This window comes from Acomys minous (genome assembly GCF_964271855.1).
Source record: "Acomys minous genome assembly, chromosome: 4".
In the NCBI taxonomy this organism is placed as follows: Eukaryota; Metazoa; Chordata; class Mammalia; order Rodentia; family Muridae; genus Acomys; species Acomys minous.
In genome coordinates, this window is record NC_140486.1 from 121,290,296 (window position 1) to 121,315,902 (window position 25,607).

At 37.4% G+C, this 25,607-nt stretch overlaps 1 long non-coding RNA gene across 1 annotated transcript in view; it reads left to right on the forward strand.

The window, feature by feature from the left end:
* LOC311595669 overlaps positions 1-25,607 on the forward strand; it is a 54,496-nt gene that overhangs the window by 10,864 nt on the left and 18,025 nt on the right. Inside the window, exons 2-3 of the long non-coding RNA XR_014778529.1 lie at positions 8,667-8,843; positions 24,875-24,961. This is a non-coding gene — a long non-coding RNA (uncharacterized lncRNA). The remainder of the gene's footprint in view (positions 1-8,666; positions 8,844-24,874; positions 24,962-25,607) is intronic.

Below are 25,607 nucleotides of genomic sequence, written 5' to 3' on the forward strand. Positions count from 1 at the left end.
CTGTTATAAAACAAAATTCAAGTTCAATCTGAGGAGATAATGGGTGAAGCTACATCACATAGCATATGTGTGTAATAAGCTCTGCCATTAAAATTTATTTGAATATACATATTGATGTTTGCATAGTGATAAAACTGTTTAATATAAACTGCATGTGGTGGTGGACACCTTTAATCCCATAACTCAGGGAGTCAAAGGCAAGTGGATAGCTGTGAGTTTGAGTCCAGGAAGGTCTACACAATAAGTCCAGGACAGCCAAGGATACACAGAGAAATTCTGTCTTGAAATACACAAACAAAACAAACAAACAAACAAAACAAAAAACCAAAACCAAAACAACAACAACAACAACAGCAACAACAACAACAACAACAAAACCCAAAACAAAACAAAATAAAAACCCAACAACAAAAGCTTTCAGATGATTCCAGGCTTTTTGCTACTTTTTAAGGTCCTTTTTCCTACCTCCCTATACCACTCTTATCCCTTCCAACTCCTAACACTATGTAGGAGAGAAAGAATGTTAGAGGGAAAGGGGGTGTCCCATACTTTTAGACTAATACCTATTGACTGGGGACATGAGTTCCTTGGGGTGAGTTTGTTCTTCACCATCAGGGTATTTCCAATCAGTAATCCAGCAAATAGCAATCAACAAGAGCAACAGGGGCAACCAGCAACCAGGAACCAGGAACAGGACCAGGAACAGCATGAGGTGAAACAACATCAGCTGCCTCAATCACTTAGGGCTCTGGCATTTTTATTATACCTTCTGAAGAGTGCTCAGAATTCCAAATGTAAACTATCTGCATCTGGCAAAAATCACACTCCTGCCAGAGCATGAGACAAATCATAGTTAGCTGCTGTGGACAATCTGAAGCAGCCCATATCCCACACCTGGAATGAAAAGAAACACATATTCATATAAATTGAATGTTAAAAAACCAAACCAAACCAAACCGAACCAAACCATTTCACTGCATTTCTTTCTTTCTTTGTTTTTTGTTTTTGTTTGTTTGAAGGCATTAGTCATACTGTGTTTTGTTGCAGGATATTTGATCCCATTATGATCCCTGAGAATGTGACCTGTAAAACCCTGCCTTTTGTTTGGTGCGGTTGAGCCCTAACACACACCTTTAATCCCAGAACTTTCTGTTTATTGCAAAGAGTTGATTAAGTTGTGGCTCAGCCAGCCCTAGCACACACCTTTAACCTAAGAGCTTTCTGTACACAAGATTTAAAAAAGTTAACACTGGGTCAAGAGGCAGAGCAAGAAAGCAGCTGGCAGGGATTAAAGAGTAGAGTGGACATGGAGCTGAGAGGTATAAGTAGGAGGAGAGTTCTGGGACTTTTAGCTTTTAGCTCTTCAGCTCTTGAACTCCTCAGCTCCTTGGCCTTTGGAGTTTGGGGCTTTTTGAGCTTTGAGTTAGCAAGCATTTGGCCTTGGCTTCTCTAGCCTTTTCCTCCTGGGCTGTCAACTGAGCGAGTGAGCCTTTTGGACTCAAGCAGCTTATCTGCCTATTTCCTCTTACTTGCTACAAGTTTATATTGTGACCTAAAATTATGTGTTAAAAGAAAGGTATCCTTTATAATGAACTATATTTTATTTCATTTTCTCAGCTTAAGGAGGTAGGATATTATTATGCTCTTTTTATGAACACTGTCAGTTTCAGAGAACTGAATTAATTTGCCTATATTTGAAGAGTGATATCTTACTTTTGGATCTATTGGGATCTGAAAGCTCTTAAGACCTAACTTATATTCACTGTTATTACTGTAAACACCTAATGTGAGGTACACATGTCTCAAATAATATCAGGTTGATTTTGGATTTTGTTTTCTGTCACATTTATAAGTTACTTAAATATATTCTTATGTATGTTGTGGTAATTTTTCACATTCAACCTGAGATTACATTTTATTGAACAACTTTTTTTAATTGAACAATTTTCTTTTACTTCCTTATTATTCATCAGACATATCAAGTTTCCATTTACATGTATATTTCACACACAAACACACACACACTCACACATATGTTCTAAATACACGAATATAACTTTCACAACCAACAAAATTGCTGAATTGTAGAGCTCAGTCACAACTAATACACATAAAATACAGTTCTGAAAACATGGACATACCAGTGTGCTTGGTTTTTTTTTTTTCAAAAGAAAATTTCAATACTATGGGATTATATTTTCAATGTGTATGATGAAATTTTACAATCAAAGTTTATTCAGGCCACTGAATCTCTTGGAAAGATTATGTAATTGCAAACTGTGTGCATGCATTATGCAGCCTTGTAAGGAATAAATGATCTTCATAATAAATGAGCTGAAGAAGAATTTAGGTGATCTATTGAAAAACTTTACCCCCTTCCCTCATTTATACAGCAAGACAAGACATGTCATCTGACGTGTTTCTTGAATTCCCTAATTTTTGCACACGTCTTACAATTTCCATTTGCCTTTGACTTCAGGCTATTTACATTGTTTTCTTAATGAAGATTTAAATTGATTTCTATAGGGGTATCTGTTATGAGATTCTGAAATGGAGTTATATTTACCACAAGTTTGGCCTGTTTGGATTATGATGAGCTATTGCTCTACTATTGCAGCCATCTTGTGGAAAAAATTGTTGATTCCCACAGTGGTGTGAAGTAAACTTTGTCCAATTTCAGATTTGTCTGATTCATCTAACAATCATATCACATTATTAATTAAATTATAACTTTTAAATGAAAATCACAAACCATATTACGTTTTAGTATCTTTATACTAAAAAAGTGTGATGCTCATCACAAATACACACGCCACTGGACTCAAGCAGCTTCTCTGCCTTCCTTACTCTTACTTGCTACAAATTTTTACTGTGCCCTAGAATTATGTGTTAAGAGAAAGGTATCCTTTATGTGAACTGTATTTTATTTCATTTTCTCAGCTTAAGGAGGTAGGATATTATTATGCTCTTTTTATGAACACTGTCAGTTTCAGAGAACTGAATTAATTTGCCTATATTTGAAGAGTGATATCTTACTTTTGGATCTATTGGGATCTGAAAGCCCTTGTGACCTAAATTATATTCATTGTTATTATTGTAAACACCTAATGTGAGGTAAACATGTGTTTTAAAACAATTTTTTTAGAAGTAGAAATTAAACTGTCCTCATGATTTGAAGATTTTGAAAACTAAAAGGACAATATTGGGTTTTTAAAAGTTTTCATCATCTGGGAGACTATTTTAATGGGATCTTTTGCAAGCTTCCTGTTTTATGACATAGAGAGATATATTTTACATAGGTAAAAAGTTGTGCACTTTATTGCTTCATGCTAATGTTGGCATTTTGCTATACACTTAAACAGAGATTTTGATATTAATTCAGGTTGTGACCTTAAATTATGTTGATTATATTTTGGCTACTCGTATAAATATGAGTCATGAACATGACCCTAGGCATAAGACAGCATGAGAAGAAATCAATTTGTGATGTAAGAAATTAATAGGAGTAGATGTAGTAATAAAACAAAACAGTGTTGTTTAGTCCTAACTCTGACTTCCTAATGGAGTAAAATTTATAGAAAATTTACTTTCCTGGCTAATTTAAAATAGTTCTGATTTTTTCCATTTTGTTTTATTTCAGGTAAAAGATTTAAAAAACAATTAAGAGCCATGAGAAGAATGCTATTTATTCTATCCTCTTACTTTATTATTTATTTCATTTCCTATTTGAGAGTAATCCCCCTTTAAAATTGGAGATATGTCATTTCATCCCAACAATGATGTCTAATTGAGGGTCAAAATGACAAACCAGAGAAAAAATTGGCAGTGACTCAGAGATAGGATATGCCCAACTCAATAGAACAGTAGAAAGAGAAGCTACTTATGAACAACACTGTTCAGGAAGTTCTCTTCTGCACCAATGAGTTCACAGCTCTTCCCCACAGTTTCTTCTAATGGATTTAGTGTTTCTGATTTTATGTTGAGGTCTTTAATACACTTGGACTTTAATTTTGTGCAGGATGATAAATATGGGTTCATTTGCATTTTTCTACATGTGGACATCCATTTAGACCTGCCACATTTGTTGAAGATGCTATCTGTTTTCCATTGTATAGATTTGCTTTCTTGGTAAAAAAAAAAAATCAAGTGTCTGTAGGTTTGCGGGTTTATTTCTGGGCCATTGATTTGATTCCATTGATCAACCAGCCTATTGCTATGCCAGTACCATGCTGTTTTTATTACTGTTGCTCTATAGTACAGCTTGAGATTCCTCCTGAAGATCTTTTATTGTACAGAATTGTTTTAGCTATTCTGGTTTTTTGTTTTTCCATATGAAGTTGAGAATTGATCTTTCAAGGTCTGTAAAGAATTGTGTAGGCATTTTGATAGGGATTGCATTGAAACTGTAGATTGCTTTGGTTACGATAGCCAGTTTTACTATGTTAATTCTCCCAATCCATGAGCATGAGGAGATCTTTCCATCTTCTGATATCTTCTTCAGAGATTTGAAGTTCTTTTTTCCACACTTGCTTAGTTAGAGGTATACCAAGATACTTTATATCATTTTTGGCTATTGTGAAGTGCGTGATTTCCCTAATTTCTTTTTTATCCATTTGTCGTTTGTATATAGGAGGGCTACTGATTTTTTGAATTAGTCTTGTATCCAGCCACTTGGCTGAGGTGTTAGCTCAGGCTGTAATGTTAACAATTAATAAATGGGACTTCATGAGGCTGAGAAGCATCTGCAAAGCAAAGGACACTGGACATTGTTAACAGAACCAAACGACAGTCTACAGACCGGGTGAAAATCTTCATCTGACAAAGGGTTAATATCCAAAATATATAAAGAACTCAGGAAATTAAACACCACCAAATGTAATAATCCAATAAAAAATGGGGTACTGAGCTAAACAGAGAAATCTCAACAGAGGAGCGTTGAATGGTAGAGAAACACCTAAAGAAATGCTCAACTTCCTTAGTTATCAAGGAAATACAAATAAAAATGACTCTGAGATTCCATCGGACACCTACTAGACTGGCTAGGATAAAAAATTCAAGTGATAGCACATGCTGGTGAGGAGATGAAGAAAGGGCAACACTTCTCCATTTCTGTGGGGAGTGCAAACCTATAAAACCACTTTGGAAATTAATTTGTGTTTTCTCAGAAAACTGGGAATAGTGCTACCTCAAGACCCAGCCATCTTACTCCTAGGTATCTACCCAAAAGACGCTCCATCATACAACAAGGACATTTGCTCAACTATGTTCATATCAGATTTATTTGTAATAACCAGAATCTGGAAAAAAACCTTGATGCCCCTTAACCATTGTGTGGTACATCTACACAATGGAATATTACTAAGCTATTAAAAACAAAGAAATCTTGAAATTTGCACACAGATGGGTGGAACTAGAAAAGATCATCCTGAGTGAGGTAACCCAGCACAGAAAGGTATGCATGGTATATACTCACTTATAAGTGGATAAAACCCCAACATAAGTGTCCTCTGAGAGAGTCTACACAAAAAGGGGATTGTGATAGATGCTGGAACTCACTGTTGGACTCTGGATGGAGTGCTGAGAGTGGTATGGAAGAATGGGGAAATGGAAGGACCCAGAGGGTTCGGGAACCCTACAAGAAGACCATAAAGGTAGATTTGAATCCAGGGGGCGGGGTGGGCTCACAAACTGTTGTACCAACCAAGGAAAATGGATGCAGTAAATCTATATCCTCTGTTAAGACATATCCAATGGACAGACAGCTCATTCTCCAAGGTTGTGGGGAGAGTGGGGACTGCCTCTGCCATGAACTCTGGTGCCCTCCCTATGTGATCACTTCCCCTTGGTGGAGAGGCCCAGTGGACACCCAGAGGAAGGGGAAGCAGGCTATCTGGATGAGACCTGATAGGCTATGGTCGTATGATGGGGGAGAAGGTCCCCTTCTGTCAAAGGTCTATGGTAGGTAGGGCTGAAGAGGGAGGGTTGGAATGGGAAGATACAAGCAAAGAGATAGCTATCTGGACATAATCTGAATAAATTATAATAAATTAAAATAAAAAAACAACAGCACCCAGAGAGGGAAGGACAGTATAGTAAAGTACAGGAATACAGTAGGGTTTCAGAGTACAGTCAGGTTGGTGGAGTTCAGTTGAGTGCCATTCAATTGAGTTGAGGTCCTGCAGTTCAGTTCATCTGTCCAGTCTGTGCAGTCAGTGCAGCTCAGAGACAGTTTTTCTGAACAGAGCAATTCAGTAAGAAGCTGAGAGAAGGAAGTTTGAATCAGTCAGCGTGGACAGGAGTTTGCGTCAGAACAGCTTCATTGAACCAGCCAGAGTCCAGAAAGAACTAGAAAGAATGAGATTATTCAGGAATACGTCTTGGAGACAGAACCCATTGTAGACCTAGGTTAGCAGACAGAGACTGAAAGTGAAGCCTTCAAGGTCTACGCTTATAGCAGATTAAATATTATGGAGAGTAGAAGCTTCCAGGCCTAAGCCTAGTCATAGGGATAGTTAGAAGAGAAATAGAAAAACTCTGTGCTCAGCACCAGTCATGCTTTTGTAAAGCTTAGGTACAGCTCTCAAGTCATCGCTTCATCTGAGGAAATAAAAACGTTGACCAAAACAATAGAAGTAACTGTTGATCCAATGTTCTCTGGAAGGGATGGGTTGTCCTTGAGATTCAACCAAACCTGCTCTATTGCTTTTAAAAACTACTCTCTACATGCATTCAGTTATGGTGGTTTGAATGAGAGTGTTGCCAGCTTCTGGCAGTATTTGGGAAAGTGGTGTAGTCTTGCTCTAGGACTTATGTCACTGACGGTGGGATTTGAGATTTCATGGCATGCCGATCTCTCTGCTTCTTACTCCTGCTGCTACCTTCTCAGCCACGATAGATACTTATTCCACTGGAGCCATAAGTCCAAATAAACTCTTTCTTCTATAAGTTGATTTGGTCATGGTATTTCATCACAGCAACAAAAAGTGACTAATACAGCTGTGATATTTCATCTCTGTCCTGAGCTCAAACGTACTGTTTTCTATCAAAACACGTTTTAAGAAAATACGTTTGTTGAACTCTTTTCTTTAAATTCCCAGGCTGTATTATATGTAAGCTACATGATGTTTTGAAATATTTCTCTACTGTAGAATGGTCTTTCAGTAGTGAAGCTTAATGCATTTATTTCATTTCCCATGAAAAACAGTTGACTCACCTCACTGAGAGCCTAGAATCATAACCTGGAAGACACATGAAAGGTCTACTTTCTCCTACCATTTAGTCTCTATTTCCTATTGTGATCACTTAATTCCTTCAAAATCATCAAACTTGTACCATCACAGAACTAATTTTGGGGGGACAGATAACCCATTTGCCAGTTTTTAGTTGTGTTTTCATAATTGGTCTAATGTGGGTGATGTGATATTTCTGAACTAACCCTGTGGCTGAGCAGTACAAGATCTCTCTTGGCTAAGCATATATTATACAGTTCACACCTGATGTGATGGTTTGAACCAGAATGTCCCCCATAGGCTCATATATTTGAATGATTTCGTCCCCAGTTATTAGAACTGACTTGGAAGTATTAGAGTTATGGCATTGTTGTAGAAGGTGTAGAAAAGATGTGTAAATGGGTGTGGGCTTTGAGGGCTCAAAAGCCCACACCAAGGTCCAGTCTCTCTCTCTCTCTGTTCCCTTAGGACCACAATATAAAACTCACAGCTACACCTCTAGTACCATGCCTGTCTGCTTCCTGCCATGGTGCTCATGGACTGACCTTCTAAAATTGTAAACAGGCACCCCCAATGAAATGATTTATAAGTGTTTCCTTGGTCATGGTGTTACTTCACAGCAATGGCATAGAACTATGACATATAAGAATGGATTTAGCATCACTAAATGTACTTATTTGATATTATTTAGTATTTAATAGTTTATAATAATAATTTAAAATGTTTATCATCACTATGTTCAACTGGAATAATAGGAGAGTCTTGCTATCCTAAGCTTTATGCCAAATAAAGAAATAATCATTTACTATAAATTTTCTGACTCTGCTTTTCAACCCTAAAATTAAAGAAAAAATCTATAGGGAAAAGAAAAATACTTGATTATTTTGAAAAAAAATTGGTAGTGGACATTCTCTGTAAGTAGTTATGTTGAGCCTAATGTTTCTTGTGAGGGTCATAGAATTAATTTGACCTTTGTAAGAATAAATGTAATACCACTGGAACTGTCTCAAAAGAAACCTGTTCTCCATGATGTGGTGAAAATTTGCTGAACAATGTCTGTTCTACAAACAAATGAAATGTGGTACACACACAGATGAAAGAAAGGATTGCCTATAGAGTCTTTGATAGTCTTAATTATAGGAAGGAATCTAGTTAACTTCAGTTTGGGTAGATGGCAGAAAAGGAACATCTGCTTTCATAATCTAGAGGTATCTGAAGTGGAAGATTCTGAATTCTTTAAAAACTCAGTCGTGTAATGTAATGTTTTGCTGGAAACTGTGTTGTGAGAGGACACATGATGTTTTGCTGAAAACAGACACATGAAAGGGCCTGTGATGTTTAGAAAGAATATAAATAGAACCCCACAGAAAGTGAGGTGATGCTATTGTTTTGCTTTGCTATACAGAACTTTGTTGGTCTTTGCTGTTTTTCACGTAGAGAGAAACACACCAGAGAACTTCTGATAGTCCTGATGACTCTGGCCACTTCTGCTGATTCCTTGGAGCCTTGCTGTTTCTGCTGGATCATGCAGCAGCTACTGATGCCTTTTGCTGTTTGCTGTTTGCTATTTTACAACAAAGAATGGAATTGCTCCAAGGAACTACTTCTAAACAGGTGCACAACCCCTTTTCTCATTAACCTTCTTTCTCCCCTGTTGCTGCTTGGTGAGTTAGAAGGGAGGTAGAAGCACTTAAGAACACCAAATAAAATAGGATTTGAGAAATCTTAACCTACATGGACCTATAAACAAAGTTTTGAGTTCTTAAGGAGCATGGTTGAAATTTTCTATTGAACTTAATAGCAGGTAAACAAATGCAAATTTTCTAAATGCTAGCTAGATGACTATCTTACATTGCTTTTCAGCCTGGTTTACTGTAGATTAAGTTGTTATAAAATAGATGAAACTCTACATAGGTTTCTTTATAAATTTTGTGTCATTTGAAATTCATTAATATCTCAAGATATCAGAATACTTACCTAGATGACTAGGTACATTTTTTTTTCATTTGGTTTGACTTACAATCAATTGTGTTAATAACAATGGGATTGAACTTCAAGGAAATGAGTATCATTTACAACTAGCATCTTATTAATTGAAATCAAATCAGAGTAATGCATTATTACATTTGGTGCTCTAATGTGCATAGTCCCCTGGTTTGATTTTTGGAGCCACAGAAATCCATTGATGTGACAATATGGTGTGCTGAGAACCCTGCTAGCTATCAGAAAAATGGCACAGTATAAAGCATTCTTCTGAAATCCCATTCAGTGAAAGATACTGTTTAAGGCTCCCTGAATGAATTACAGCCTGGTGAGGTATAAAAGCAAGAGAATCATTAGCATAGACAGTAGAGATGCTAGGCTGCAGTGCTTTTATATGCCAAGTTAATGTTTGTGATTATGCTGCACAGATTCAGTCCTTCATAAACCCATTTCTATGGTAACAAGGGAATGTTGAAAGCCCTTAGCGCACAAGGAAGACTTTAGAAATTTTTGGTTAGTGTAAAGAATACATTATCTTCTTTTAATGCACAAATTTGAGAAATTGAAAATTACTGAATAACACATGAAGTAGAGGATCCGACATCTTATAGATGAGCTTGCTGAAAGCCTCATTTGATAGCTTATTAAATGCAGCTGGTGTACCTAAAAGTAAGACTAGAGGGGGGGAGAAAAGAGTTGAGTCTGTAAAATGCTTTAGTCTAAATAAGCCTTCAGCTCTTCGATGATAGAAGGAAAGGCATACAGTCTTCCTGCTGGAATTTGCTTTTAGGATCTCTTACAGTTTTTGAATAGGATACTGTGAGATGCAGCACAGATTTCAGGACCGCATAAACAAAGAAAAGATAACCCCTGGAAACTTCTAATAATCTGGTCGCCTTGTAAACGCTCTCTTTAGAAATCAACTCTGGGGACTTTGGCATTTATTTTCTCATAACAAGGGTGAATCGATCGTGGAATGGTTGAAAGCACACAATGCATATTGATCTGTCTCTGCATAGCCACTCTCTCCCAGCAGGCACTTGGCTGCTTGCAACATATTTTAAAATAGGATTACTACGTATTAAATTACAATGACCTGGAGCAAAGGTCAACAAAAGTAAGATTGCCTTGGTTCATCATAGTTGGAAGCACTGCCATGAGGGGTTGTCTTGCTTGGTGGAAGCTGACCTGAGGATATATTTGGATGACTGTATCAAGGCCTAGAACTGAGCAAAGCAAAATTCCTAAAAATCATTCTTATAACTGAAATGTCAACATGACCAAATTTTCATACCATTAATGACAAAGATTTAATGGAATTTTTATTAAACAATATATTTTAATCAAAGCAGCTGAAAATTTATAAAGCCACTTACAGAGTCCTGACCCAAGAAATTAGACTAATTTTATTCTGTGTTGGAATGCAGATGTAATTCGGAGCCTACATTCTTGAAATGAACAGTGTACATTGTATAACTTATGTGATAAAAGACAGCTTTTGGAGGGCAGAGAGAACAAATGAACAGTCTCTCTTGGTTTTATGAGATAACAGGATGACTTTTTTTTTTTTCTGTTTCATTTACTTTCTGCTTATTTGCTCTAAGGCTGAGAAAGAATATAAGTAATTACCTTAAGAATCATCTAGAGAGGTGAACTGCACACTGTACACTGAGCTCCATGGTCTTGCCCATTGGCTCTGCTTACCTTCACATGGATGCTGGCCAGGCCCCAGAAGCATCCAGGTTAGACCTCTCCCACCAATACCCTGCCTGCAATGTCGCCCTGGGACACAGCTAGCAGTACTGATCTAGACTCTCCCCTGAACTCTACTTGCCTGCTTCCCCAAGGAGTCCTGCTGGCATCAGGAACATCCATGCAATACCAGGGACAACCAGATGGCTAAGGAGCAGCCTAAAAGCACAACCAACAAAAGCCAGAGTAGCATAGCTCCACCAGAGCCCAGTCATCCTACTTCAGCAAGCCCTGGATATCTCAGTACAACAGAAGCACAATATCTCAAGCTGTACTATAGAGCAATAGTAAGAAAACTCACATGGTTTTGGCATAAAACCAGATAGATTGATCAATGGAATAGAATCATAGATCCAGAAATAAACCCATACACCTACAGATGCTTCTTTTTTGTTTGTTTGTTTTTTGAAAAAAACAAAACAAACAAAAAACGAAAATCATATGATGGAAAAAGGAAAGCATCTTTAACAAATGATGCTGTTCTAACTGAATGTCTGCAGAAATAAGAATAGAAATAGATCCATATTTATCATCTTGCACAAAAATCAAGCCCAAGTGGATCAAAGACCTCAATATAAAACTGAATACACTAAATCTGATACAAGCAAAAGTGGAGAATAGTCTTTACCTCATTGGTACAGAAGACAATTTCCTGAACAGCTCATGGAACTAAAATCAACAATTAATAAATGGTACCTCATGAAACTGAAAAGCTTCTGTAAGGCAAAGGACATCTTCAATAGGACAAAACAGCATCGTATAGAATGTGAAAGGATTTTTACCATACCTACATCCCACAGAAAGCTAATATTCAAAATAAATAATAAAGAACTCAAGAAATCAGACACCAACTAAGTAACACAATTAAAATGGGTACAGAGCTAAATAGAATCCTCAACAGAGGAATCTCTAATGGCTGAGAAACACTTAAAGACATATTCAGTGTCTTTAGTCATTACAGAAATGAAAACCAAAAGGATTATGAGATTCATCTTACACCTCTCAGAATGACTAGGATCAAAACTCAAAGGAGAGCAATGCTAGGAAGCATGTGATTCAAGGGGAGCATTCTTCCTCTGCTGGCAGGAGTACAAACCTGTATAACTACTTTGGAAATCAATCTGGTGGTATAACAGAAAATTGGGAATAGTTCTACCTGAAGAACACCTATCCCACTCCTGGGCATATACCAGGAGCATCTTGGGTAAAAGATGCTCTACCATATCGCAAGGACCACTTGCGATGTTCATAGCAGCTTTATTCACATCCACATTCTGAAAGTAACCTAGATGTCTCTCAAACAAAAAATGGATAAAGAAAATGTGGTACATTTATGCTATGGAATGCCACCTAGCTGAAATTTGTAGGCAAATTGATGGACTAGAAAATATCATCCTGAGTGAGGTAACCTGGACCCAGAAAGACAGCATTGTTTATACTTATTTATCAGTGGATATTAGCCATAAAATATAGGATGATCATGCTACAATCCACAGCCCCAAAGAGCAGCAAGGATGGCCCAAGGAAATATCATCAAGAAGGGGAAATAAAATAGACAATGAAGGTAGATGGATGGAGGGACCTATGTGGCAAAGGGGGTAGGAAGGGAACGTGGGTAGGTAGGAATCAGGTGTGGGGAGAGAGGTGGGAGAGAGAATGGAAATTAGTAGTAGGCATCTCCAGCTCCAGAGCTGGAGACCTAGTTTGGAAAGGCTTCAGGGCATCTATGGGGTGACCCTAGCTCAGACTCTGAGCAGCAGGAGATAGGGAGCCTGAAGTAGCCACCTCCTGTAACCAGGCAGGACTTCTAGTGGAGGGAGGGGGACACCCACAGAACTTTGACTCAAATTTTCTCTGGCCTACAAAATGTGCAGTGATAAAGATAGAGGAGAGTTTGAATGATCAAGATGGGGTAGAGTTTGAAGAAATGACCAACTAATGACTGGTTCAAGTTGGGATCCATCCCATGGGAGAGAGCCAACCCATTACTTGATGAATGATAATCTACTATGCTTTCAGACAGGCATCTAGCATAACTAAACCGGTGAGAAACTTTATCCAGCAGCTGATGGGAAACAGACACAAAGAGACACGGTCACATATTAAGTGGAGCCAGGGGAGTTTTGTCAAATCCGAAGGAGGATTGAGAGAGCCGGAGGGGTCAAGGATACCCTAAGAAGACCTACAGAGGAAACTAACCTGGGCCCATGGGGACTCACAGAGACTGAACCACCAACCAAAGAGAATGCACGTCCTGGACCCAGGGCCTCCTAGAAATATGTAGCAAATGAGCAGCTTACTCAATATATGCATCTTCCAACAATTGTAGTTGGGGTTGTCTCTGACTCTGTTGCTTTCCTTTGGACTCCTTTCCCATAGTTGGGCTGCCTTCTCTGGCCTCAGTGGGAAAGGATGCTTTTAATCCTATTGTGACTTGATGTGCATGGTGGGTTGGTACTGATGGGGGCAGCTTCCCTTTCTCTGAGAAGAAAAGTAGAGGATAATTGGGGAGGGGTCTGGGAGAGTGGAACTGGGAGGAGAGGAGGGGAAGGGCTGAGATTGAGATGTAAAGTAAGTAAATAAATAAATAAATGGGAAAAAAATAATCATCTAGAGCTTATTGTTTTTTCTTAATTTGTAGGCCATGGTGGCTTTGAACTCACAGAAATCGTCCTGCCTCTGCCTCTGGAGTGCTGGCATTAAAGGTGCCCACCACCACCTCCTGGCTTATATAGAGCTTTAAAGGGAATATCTTCATAATTAGTGTAAGAGAATAAGAAGACATACAGTGTGGGTATATTAGCATTTGACAAAACATGGTTCTTATAATGCGTGTCTTGTTTTGTTTCTTCAGATCGTTTCACCATGTAGCTCTGTTTGGCCTGAACTTTGCTGTGTGGACCAGACTAGCCTCAGATCCACCTTCTTCTGCCTTTTCAGTGTTAGGACTAAATTGTTGCATGGCTTCACCACACAGCACAATATTTTTGACCGCTGGGAAGAAACATAAAAAGGCATTGTTGTGCCAGTACCATGCTGTTTTAATTACTATTGCTTTATAGTACAGTTTGAGATCAGGTATGGAGACTCCTCCAGAGCACCTTTTATTGTACAAGATTGTTTTAGCTATTCTGTGTTTTTTGTTTTTCCATATGAAGTTCAGAATTGAACTTTCAATGTCTTTAAAAAATTGTGTAGGTATTTTGATAGGGATTACATTGAGTCTGTAGATTGCTTTTGGTAGGATGGCCATTTTTACTATGTTAATTCTCCCGATCCATGAGCAAGGAAGATCATTCCATCTTCTCATGTCATCTTCAATCTCTTTCTTTAGAGTTTTGAAATTTTTTTCAAACAAGTCCTTCACTTGCTTAGTTAGAGTAACTCCTAAGTATTTTATATTGCTTGTGGCTAATATGAAGGGTGTAGTTTTCCTAATTTCTTCCTCTGCAAGCTTGTCATTTGTGTATAGGAAGACTACCGACTTTTTTGAGTGAATTTTGTATCCAGCCAATTTTCTGAAGGTGTTTATCAGTTGTAGGAGTTCTCTGGTGGAATTTTGAGGGTCACTTATGTAGACTATCATATCATCTGCAAATAGGGATAATTTGACTTCCTCCTTTCCCATATGAATCTCCTTTTGTTGTCTATTGGCACTCTAGATGAGAGAAGCATGGGAGAATGGCAAAGTAGAAGGATCCAGAGGGTTCTAGAAACCTACAAGTAGAACATTATGATAGGCAGATTTGGGCCCAGGGGTCCCGCTCAAACTAAGGCACCAGCCAAGGACAATACAGGCGGTAAACCTTAAACCCCTACCCAGATCTAGGCAATGGTCAGAACAGTCTCCACACTTGAGTGGAGAGTGGGATATGACTTTCTCACATACTCTGGTGCCTCACATTTGACCATGTCCCCTGGACGGGGAGACCTGGTGGCACTCAGAGGAAGGACAGCAGGTTACCAAGAAGAGACTTGATACCCTATGAGCATATACAGGGGGAGGTAATCCCCCTCAGGAACAGTCATAGGGGAGGGGAATAAGGGGAAAATGGGAGGGAGGGAAGAATGGGAGGATACAAGGGATGGGATAACCATTGAGATGTAACAAGAATAAATTAATAAAGGAAAAAAAATTAAAAAAAGCATTGTTTCTGTCTTCCTACCCATTCATTTGTATTCCCTCATTAGATGTAAAAGGCTATTTCTCATCTCTCAGAGTGTTTTCTCTGTTAACCGTTTAGGGGAACATGCTCATTCATCGGTGTAGCAAGCCTTTCTTGGAGAAAGCCAGAGGCCAGCAGTATAAATTCAAAGCTCTTATTCAGAGAATTTGCCACTCTAGATCTAGCCACCCTCTTTGTCATACCCTTTTATTCCTTGTGATTTCATTATCAGGAAAGAGATGTGTGATTTAGTGTTTCTGAAAACCAGGTACTGAGTAATAAATGTTTCTGTGATTGTTTGGTCTGGAAGGTAAATGGCAAACTTTCAAGTTTCTATTGAACATCAGACTCCAGCTTTTATTCTTACTATAGCCTCACACTTAAGCCCAAGTCTTCTTTTTTGCATTCTTTTCTTTTCACCAAGACTTCTTTATTATTATTGTTATTGTTATTATTATTATTATTATTATTATTATTATTATTATTATTATTATTATTAATTCAGATTATATCCCAATTGTTTTCCCCTCACTGTATCTTCCCATTCCCTCCCTCCTTCCCTCCCTCCCTCTTTCATTGTATTCCTCTCCTCTAGACCTCTGAAAGAAGGGAACTCCTCTCTGACCACGTGACCACAGCCTATCAGGTCTCAGGGGTCAATTCACAAAGACTCCTTAAATCTCAATAACACTTTGTGCAAAGGGCTTAACCAGCTCCTCGCTTAGTTTTTCCTCTCTTGCTCCATTCTCTTTTCTTTCTTTTTTTTTCTAATATTTGGTTTTTAGAGATAGAGATTTTCTGTGTAGCCTGGACTAGCCTTGATATCCAGGCCTTCTGTGCTCAGCACCCCAAGGTCTGAGGTTCCAGGTGTGTGCTGCAGCCACCTAGTAGCTTGTTTTGATATTGTTGACTTTCTGCCAGCACTGCTTGTAATTTTTTCTATGTTATCTAAGTTGTAAGTTTTTCCCCAGACTCCAGATAATCTTTGAATTCTCTGGAGTGGGCACAGTAGGCTTTTCAGCAACCCCCAGTAGTGCATACTTAGGTTAATTTCCTTTAATTTCTTCCAAAGCACGTTTCATTTGACTGGTTAGACATTTAATAATACAATCACTTATTGTTGGATTCTCTTAACTGGAATGCAAACTTCTTGTAGTTAGGTGACTTGTGTTTTGATATTTCTTCTGCATCCTGAACATTACTGGCATAAGTGCTAATGAGAAACCAGACTTAGTCCAGTTTGTAATCAGGAGCCATTTTGATAATACCAGTTCAGTTGTTTTTGTTTACTGTACAATTTAAGTTTCTTTTTCTCAGAATTGGGCTGCACCTTACTCCATGAACACAGAATGGTTAGGTAACAGATGTTCCCAGAAGATTTTTTTTACTGCCTAGCGTCACTTCTGTAGCCCTGCTTGCTTGCAAAATCCCCCACCTTATAAGAAGAACTAGAGAAACTGACTCAGGACTGCTCTCTTAAACCTGACTTAGGGTGAGATAGCTGCCAGATAGGCTCTGGTGAGCACAGAATAAAGCTTGCTTTGATTTGGCCATAATTTATGGTCAGTGGTCTTTTTTACTCATTTGTGGGTTCAACATTAACTAAACACTAGTTGAAGAACTAAAACACAAGCATAATTTTAGAGATGAAGGCCCTCTCCACAATGTCATCTATGTGAAGATCAAAGTGTTCACCAGCACTGAGGTTGCCTCAGCTACAATTCATGACCCTTCAACAAAGATGGAAAAGTGAGAGGCCTAACCTATTTCTTCACATTTATGAAAATTTAAACTTCAACATTTTATTTTGACCTCAGAATTTTAACATTTTTTATTCATTGGACCCTTATGATAATTTATTTTTAAATAGACGTCATCTATCTTCTGGAAAAAGAAGAAAACCTGTGAGCTGAAAACTTGGGACGGGAAATGGTTTCATAAGCAAAGTGCCTGGCATACAAGCCTGAGTTTGACTTTGGATTCTAGAACCCATGTAAAAAAAATTGAGTGTGGTGATTTGCAACTGTAACCAGAGCACTGAGTAGATGCAGACAAGAGGGTCTCTGGAGTTCACTGATCAGTTGATTGTACACAGTGGGTGAGCAGCAGATTGAGCAAGGGACTCTATTTCCAAAAGGAAGATAGAGAGCAGTAGAAGAGAAATCAAGTGTTGACCTATGGCATCTACATACATGGTCACATATATATGCTCATATGTGTGGTTGGGTGAATGAATCAGAGCTTAAGAGTGGACATTTTTATAAATAATCTTATATCACACACACACACACACACACACACACACACACACACACACACACACGTCAGATGACTCATTACTGCCTGTAACTCTGTTTCTAAGAGACCAGACACCCCTTTTAGGACTCTAAGGGCACTGCACTTACTGCACATAATGTAAAAATAAAAATAAAATAATTTATGCAATAGCATTGGTTTGTTCCTGGTATGGGGCAAGCCTACTCAGTTCTAGTGGTCATAGGTTAATATTTGAATATAAAATATTAATATAATATTTAGAAAACCTAGCAGTTCATTCATCTTAGAAATTAACCTCATATAGTAAATCCCAAGCAATCTATTGGAAAAAGAAATGACAGGGACACTTCAGAGAAATGTCATCATACAAGGAGGGTCACTGCCAAGGTGATCAAGGGCAATAATTTAAAATATAAGACATAATTCCAAGGGTTTAGAAACAATTGCTGAAATAGTACCACTCAGTTACTTTTGAGCAGACTTAATATTTCTTAAAAATGTAGAGATTGTAGACCCCTGTTTGGTGTATAATCTAATATGTAAACAAACATACAAGGAAGTCTTGTTGGTGAATGAATGAAGTTGTGAAGTTCCAGAAAACCCCTGAAAGGAGGGAACTTTCTCTGCTACTCCAATTCCCCTTTGAAATGCTTCAGTTTCTTTCCTTGGGAGGACTCTGCCATGGTTTTCTATCTAAACGTTACTCACACAGGGAGGAGTCCTCTCCATGAAATCCTTCATGTTAATATGTGGAGAAAAGGTTTCCCATGTAAGCCAGGAGTCTAGCACTCACTAGTGTGTGTACGGTGTATTTCTCTGTTGCCTCATCTGCTTCAGTGGGAGAGCATCTTTTTTATCCTCCTCCTTCCTCCTTTTCTGTCTTCATTCCTGCCTCCTTCTCCCTTGGTTCTTTTACCTACCGTCCCAGTGAAGAGACATGCTTCCATTTGAAATGCTGAGTGTAGTTATGGAAACAGGCAGAATTCTTGAAAGGTTAGGTTACAGGGAGATTTAGATTTAAATCAGTTTTTCTTGTGATCTATAAATTGCTTGACTTGAGGACACTTCTCTTCTTTCAGGTCTCTTTTTTATAAAGTTTTGCATCTTAAGTGTTTTAAAAATAAACTTTGACAATATGTGAAACCTGTTGGACATCTGTCAGTTCTGCTTATTATTGCTGATCTTTACTTCCTATCTTGGTTTTTATTCATTTGCAATTGCGTCATGAAAACACATTCTCAGTGATACTCCTGGCTGATCTGTGTGGTGCTCCTTAGATGAGAAGGGAGGTAGAAGAGAGAGGAAAGCATTCAATGTAGCAAGGGGTTTGTTTTTATATTTAGTAGTCATATGACCCTTTTAAAAAGTATGGTGTAATTTCTCTTTTCCTTTCCCTTTTTCTTTTATTTCTTTGTTTTTCTTTTTGACATATTATCCATTTCCTTAGCTAAAATACAATTCATAAACTTTGATGTATTGGCTTGTGAGTAGACATATGTATACAAACACAACTCAGTTTCAGAATGACAATAATGAAGAATGTGAATGCTCATAATAAATAATTTAACTAAGAAAAAACAATTTTTTATACTGGCGATGAGACTGTACCTGATGATAGTATTTTGAAAGTACTATTAATTTGTAAAAATTTGTAATATGTCTAACCTACTGAACAATATAGCACAGTAGAAGAGTACATCAACTGTTTACCCTACTGGCCGTGTGGCTGACTAGTAGCTGTGGCTTGCTCCTGTTTCCCAGCATCACAGAACAGTAGCATAGTACACATCTGTAGCCCAGAAATAATTATCCACTAATGTCAACACAAGAAATCATAAATGGAATCATCGCATGTTGAGAACTGTTTGTGTATTTCCCTAAATCACAAGACAATGAACTGAAACTGTAGTCACGCACCATATAAAATGTTTCAGGCAATTACGGACTGGGTTTGTTGCAGTGGTCCCAGAATGCAGCCAAAAATGATTATTTCCCGTGACACCACAGTGATCATAGTGGCCTTGCACAACACTGTTCTCACACAGTTGCAGTGATGGTGATATAAACATACCCACCATACCTCGAATCCTAGGAACTATAGAACGTGTACTTACTTATAGTACATAATGTGTGACGGTGAAAATAAAAGAGCTTTACTAGTTTATGTATGTGTACTACACTTTATGGTATTCTAGGATTTTACTTCTGTTTTTAAAATCTTTTACTGCAAGCTCCATGGATCTTGGAAGAGAACCTACGACCGCCCCTTTAGTAAGCCAGCATAATTCCTAACTACATTGTCAATATTTATCCTTATATTCACACATACATGTGGTTTTCACCCTTCATCAAAGAAACGTCCTTTTGAAACAGATGGAGACAATTACAGAAGTCTACGACCAAACTGAATGCAGAAGTCTGGAGCCCAGTGCCATGTATACTTGTCCAATGCTTACCACTAATGCTCAGCAATCAGTGCACAAGAGGGACCAGGAGTTTGTTGTGAGATTGTGTCTGCTAGAAACATCAGAGAGGCCACTTGCATGAAGTTTCATTAACATAGCTGTCTAAAGGACACCTGAGCAAGAATGAAGATACCAATGGACTTGTTTAAATGGAAATGGGGAAGCTTGTGGGGCCTCAGCCAAAGACAAAGAGCTTTGAGCAACTGGGACATGCTGGAAAAAATGATCTTCTCCAGGAAGTACCTATCAATTGGTATCTATTAACAAGTGTCTATATGGGCTGAGCGGGTTGTACTTACATATTTAGGAAAAAGTGTCACAATTTTAAAAGGGGGGGGGACATGAGTTTGAAAGAGAGCAAGGACTAGTGTGTGGGAAGGGTTGGAAGAGGAAGGAGGGGAAATATAATTATACCATAATATCAAATAATCTTATAATAATTAAAAACAATATCCCAAATAAAACAAGTTATATACTATCAAAACCATGTTTTATTTTAGAACAGAATGCCACCTTGTGTTTACAGTATGTCTGGACCATACTCAAAGGCCATGCTGAAAGATTAGCCATGCCATGATGGTACAACTCTAAGATACTGGCACAAAACTTATGTTTTGTTACATTTCACAGGATATATCCTCATCAAACCTATCAGAATCTGACTCTGCTCAAACATATCTTATAATGACATCAAATTTTATCTAATTCAACTGGTTCAACATGACATTTAATTCCAACATTTTTTCCCATTGGTGATTTATATTTCTGATAATGTGTAATATTAATTCTTATTTTCCTAAACTAAATCTAATTTTGTTTCATACCCATATTTCCTTTTTACTAGCTTCATTTGTCTAGCTTCTGTTCCCTTACTGAAATGTTAAAAAAAAATCCCATTCAATTTAACATAAACTGAAAGTTCATCTTTACTTCACACCATTACTGATGGAAAATGAGCCAGATTCTTCATTCTTAGCCATTTAATCACTTCCTTGGGGAGCTATATTTCTCTTTTCTTTTGTTTGTAGACCCCAAAATAGCTTCTATGCTACATTGTTATGTTGCATAGAAGAAAATTTAAATTAAGTAGTATTTGAAACAAAAATCTGTTTCTGAAATAAAATGCTTTAAACTGCCTTGTTTAATATTTGAAATGCCTGTAGTTTTCTCTTATGATGAACTAAAGTCACTTTAATTTTCACTTGCTTGTGTGTTCCTGCTTTTCTTCTTTCCTTCCTTGCTTCCTTCTTTCCATCCTTCCTTCGTTTATTTCTTTCCTCTTTTCTTTTGGGTGTTTTTCTTTGTTTTTGTTTTTGTTTGTTTGTTTTGTTTGTCTATTCCCTCTGTGTGTTGCCCTGGCTGTTCTGGAACTTGCAGTGTAGGTCAGGCTGGCCTCAAGCACAGAGACCTTCTTGCCCCTGCCTCCCAAGGGCTGGGAATACTACTATGCTCCACCTTACTCGGTGTTTGCTACCACATCTAGCACTTGTGCATTTTTTTCAGTGTTTACTTATTTGTTTTACACTTGGCCTCTTCAAAATAGACAAAAAGACTATGTTAGGAAGCTATGGAAAGGGTTATTATAGTTTGTTGCTGTTATCCAATCTTAGACAATATATACAATAACAGTTCTCGGGAAATTTTATATCAGTTTTTTTATTTTTAAATTTTATTTTATTTTATTTTTTTACTTTATGTCCCACTTGTAGCCCCCTCCCTAGTCACCTCCCAATCCCATCCTTCCTCTCTCATTCCCCTTCTCCCATCCCCTAGTCCTCAGAACTGGGAGCCCTCCTTCCCTAACATCTGACCTCAGCCTACCAAGTCTCATCTGGACTGCCTGTATCCTCTTCCTCTGTGGCCTGACAAAGCCCCCTAGCTAGGGGGAAATGATCCACGTGTGGGGCCAGAGGCAATGTCAGAAGTAGCCCCTACTCCCTGTATTATGGGACCCACAAGGAGACTGTGCTGCCTATCTACTACATCTGAGCAGAGAGTCTTTGTCCATACCATGCGTGGTCCTCGGTTGGTGAATCAGTCTCCTCAGCACCTCTGTCTTCTACCTGGATCGGTTGCCTCCATTGGTCACCATGTGAAGCTCCTGAGCCCTCCAGGTCCCTCTATCCCCCAGCTCTTCCCTATGACTCCCTGTGCTCCACCCTTGAGTTTGGCTATGAGTCTCAGCATCTGTTTGGATCTCCTGCTGGGTGGAGTCTTTCAGGAGGCCTCTATGATAGGCTGCTGTCCTGTTCCTTTTCTTCAACTGCTTCTGATGTCTATTTTATTTGTCCTTCTGAATGAGAAGTAAGCATTCTCCCTAGGGTCTTCCTTGTTATTTAGTTTCTTTAGGTATGTGCACTGTAGTCTACTACATTTACTTTTGATGAATGCAAAGGCGTGCAATTTTGGGATACTAAAACTTTCACAATAATGTTTCTTTATAAACCTTCCACATATTCATATAAATTTGTTTTTAACCATTGACTTTATGACATGATTTTCTTCTTTAAACCGTTTTATTTATATCTTTTTTTGAGATTATTTATTTTCAAAATATCTATGGGCCATACTTAATGCAAAGACATTATCAGCCTAAAAATTTTAGTTGCACCTCATATCCACCCTCCTTGTTTTAGAAAACCATTTAAAGTAATTTTGCCTAAAGCAAGTACTTCTTTATTGTTTTCTAATTGATACTTCATTTCTTGAGCTTGTACAGTTTTTGGTGAATTCTTTGTATCCATGTTTATTTAAGAATTAATAACTAGAAGTTTATCATTATGACAACTGAAAGTTTAAAAAATGCAACATAAAATATGGCCTGATAATGAATGATCAACAAATACCATGTTTTAACTCTCCCACCTTTACTATTGCAGTTGTGTTGATGGGCATTGGCTTGCTGTGTTCATAAAAGCAATTACTACCAGAACCTGCCATCTCTTTTCTCAGACTTGTATGAAAATGTGAATAACTGCACAATTTAAACTTAAAATACTTCGATATGAACTTCCCATCCCCCAAAAACCTTTGATGGAAGAGGAACTAGTTGGAATTAGATAAAAATAAATAATGAAAATTATTGCTATAGTTTTGCTGTGTAAATATAATTACATATTTATTTACTTACTATATGTTTTATTACCATGGGCATGGCACATTCTTTTAACTCAATTTAAGAAACAGTTTTTAATTCAATAATTTTAGATTATTGCAGTCTTGAATAATAAAATAATCATCAGACCAAAGATTTTCCCAGAATTTCTTAAGTTTTTGATGCATATAGGTCAGTACATATCTTTGCTATACCCAATGCTTGGAAATAATATAATAGAACATCTAAAATCAAGTCAACACTCTTGGAGCCTCCTTACCTTCCTAGATAATTCCTTTTCTATCTTTAATAACTCATTGGCTAGTTTCGAAATTGTATTTTAATTACATTTATCCTGTTTCCTCTGGCCAAACCTTCTGATATCTCTTCCTTTCTCTCCTACTTGTTGGCTGGAAGAAATGAGATGCTTTGAACATGTCCTTCTGTGAGACAATGGCACTTTCCCAAGTCTTCTATCTTTAGTTCCCTAACCTAGCCAGACCTGGCTGTATTAGATTATGTAATTCAATATTTTAATTTATAATCTAGGTGGTAGTTTGAAAGCTCTCCCTAGACTGACCTTTCTGTGATTTATCCCATGGGGAAAATTTCAGGCAATATTACTTAAAAATAGATCGCAATAGTCTTGTGAGCATGCGCATGTCCCCCCTGTCATGTCATATCTTTATAGACCTACTTTTTCTGAGATAAACTCAGTTTTGTTGAGTAAACTTCACTGGTAGAGGCTCATCTGGGTTCATAGAATATGATCATGATTATCTCATGAGGTTTAAATGATCTTGTAAAAGTATAATGCATTATATATTTGGCTACAAATTAATGATTATAAATGGGATATAACTCTGATATTTATCAAATTTTAATACACTAGCAATATAGTGGATATTTCTAAAATTTAAGATTTAATACATTTTAAATGAATAATCATTTGCATAGTTCAAAAATACAAAAGCTGTAAATTGTAGGCTGTAGCAATTTTCCCTAAAGCACCATTTCCCAGCCACCTGACCCTCCTCCATAGAGGAAACCAAACCTTTATTAAAATATTTACACAACTATTACACATAAACAAAAAAATGTTAATGTACATGCCTTTTATAATTTTAGATAAATAGTATAATAGTATAGTAACAAATATGGAAAGTTTATCTCAAATTAGTTCATAAAAATCTTACTTATTCAACCTGGAGATGCAATTACCACAAATGGTTTAATTGGGCTTAATCTCCAGTACCATAAGAAAAAGGGAAAACTCTGATTATGTCTTTATTATAGCATGATATGTATATCTACTATAGTTTCTTAGGCCTTTCTCTTATGAATAAATTTTTACATTGTTCCAAAATTCAAATTAATGTAAATTGTGCTACGTTGAGACTTTATCCTTCGTTTGTTGATATGCACCTTGACTGGCTCCTGAGCATGTATGATTTGTGTTTATCAGGCTTGAAGTCAGTGATGACCAAATATACAATGCTTATTCTGGTGTAGTTATTTGTTGCCTTGTTTTATAATTTAGAATAGTGCAGTTTTTCTTCTGCTAAGTCAAATTTACAAGCATTCTTAATTAAGATAGTATTTGGCACATGTCTATAAGGAGCAAGAAGTTTCCCTTGAGTTTGTGGTTAGAAACATAAAGAGTATGGGACCACACAGTGTTACAGAGAGAGAATTTGTCTCTACAACAACAAAAAACTAACAAACCAACAAAACAGGCAAACAAAAAACACATTAAATTTTTTATTGCAGACACGAAGGTGTGTTATTTTGTTGAGTTCTATTTTGAAGAGTAAAATGAAATATAGCTAATTTACTTATTAAAAAGAGGAGCTTTTTATGCATAATAATAGTAAATAGTAATTATTATTATTATTATTTTTTTTACAGGTCTCATATAACCTGAGCTGGAACTTGTCATATAGCTGAGAAGACCTTGAATTTCTAATCTTACTTTTCCAAAAAATGGGATTACAGGTATGCACCACCACGCTCTACTTTTCTTTTTAGTTCTAAATCTAATTTTAGTTGTTAGGAATCCTGATAAGGAAAAGTTTAGTTTCTGCTGTTTCCAAGGCTAGGTATTGACTATGGGAAAAAGAAGTAGGCATGCACTTTGGCCTGACTTCACACTAAATACTGGCACAAATCTCCATCTCTCTATAGTGACATCTTCCCCTTCCTTATCTGTTATGGCACGTGCCTTTGTCTTGTCAGTTTTACTTGACTGGAAATCACACATCCCATAGCTTTAATAAGATGCTGGGAAACAGTTAAGCATCTCTTCCAGAAGATATACAAACTAAATAAAAGGCTTTGACCAGAATTCAATGTGAAAGTGCTTGGCAGGAGGGGTACAGATCTTTGTTCTGTAGGGAGTTGAGTCCACAGTGACTTTTGACAAGCTCATGTTTCCGTCTATTTAAAATTTAACAACAATTCAATAAAGAAGGCTCCAGAATAAAATTGTGAGTGCGAACCCCTTGCTTTGCATGAATTTCTAGGCTGGCTCAACTGAACAATGAATGGGCTTGTGGTCCTATGCTAGCCAAATGAGTTCAGCATTTATCTTCCCATGACACGCCCAGACAGGCTCCACTAGGGGCGTTCTGCAGCTGTGTGG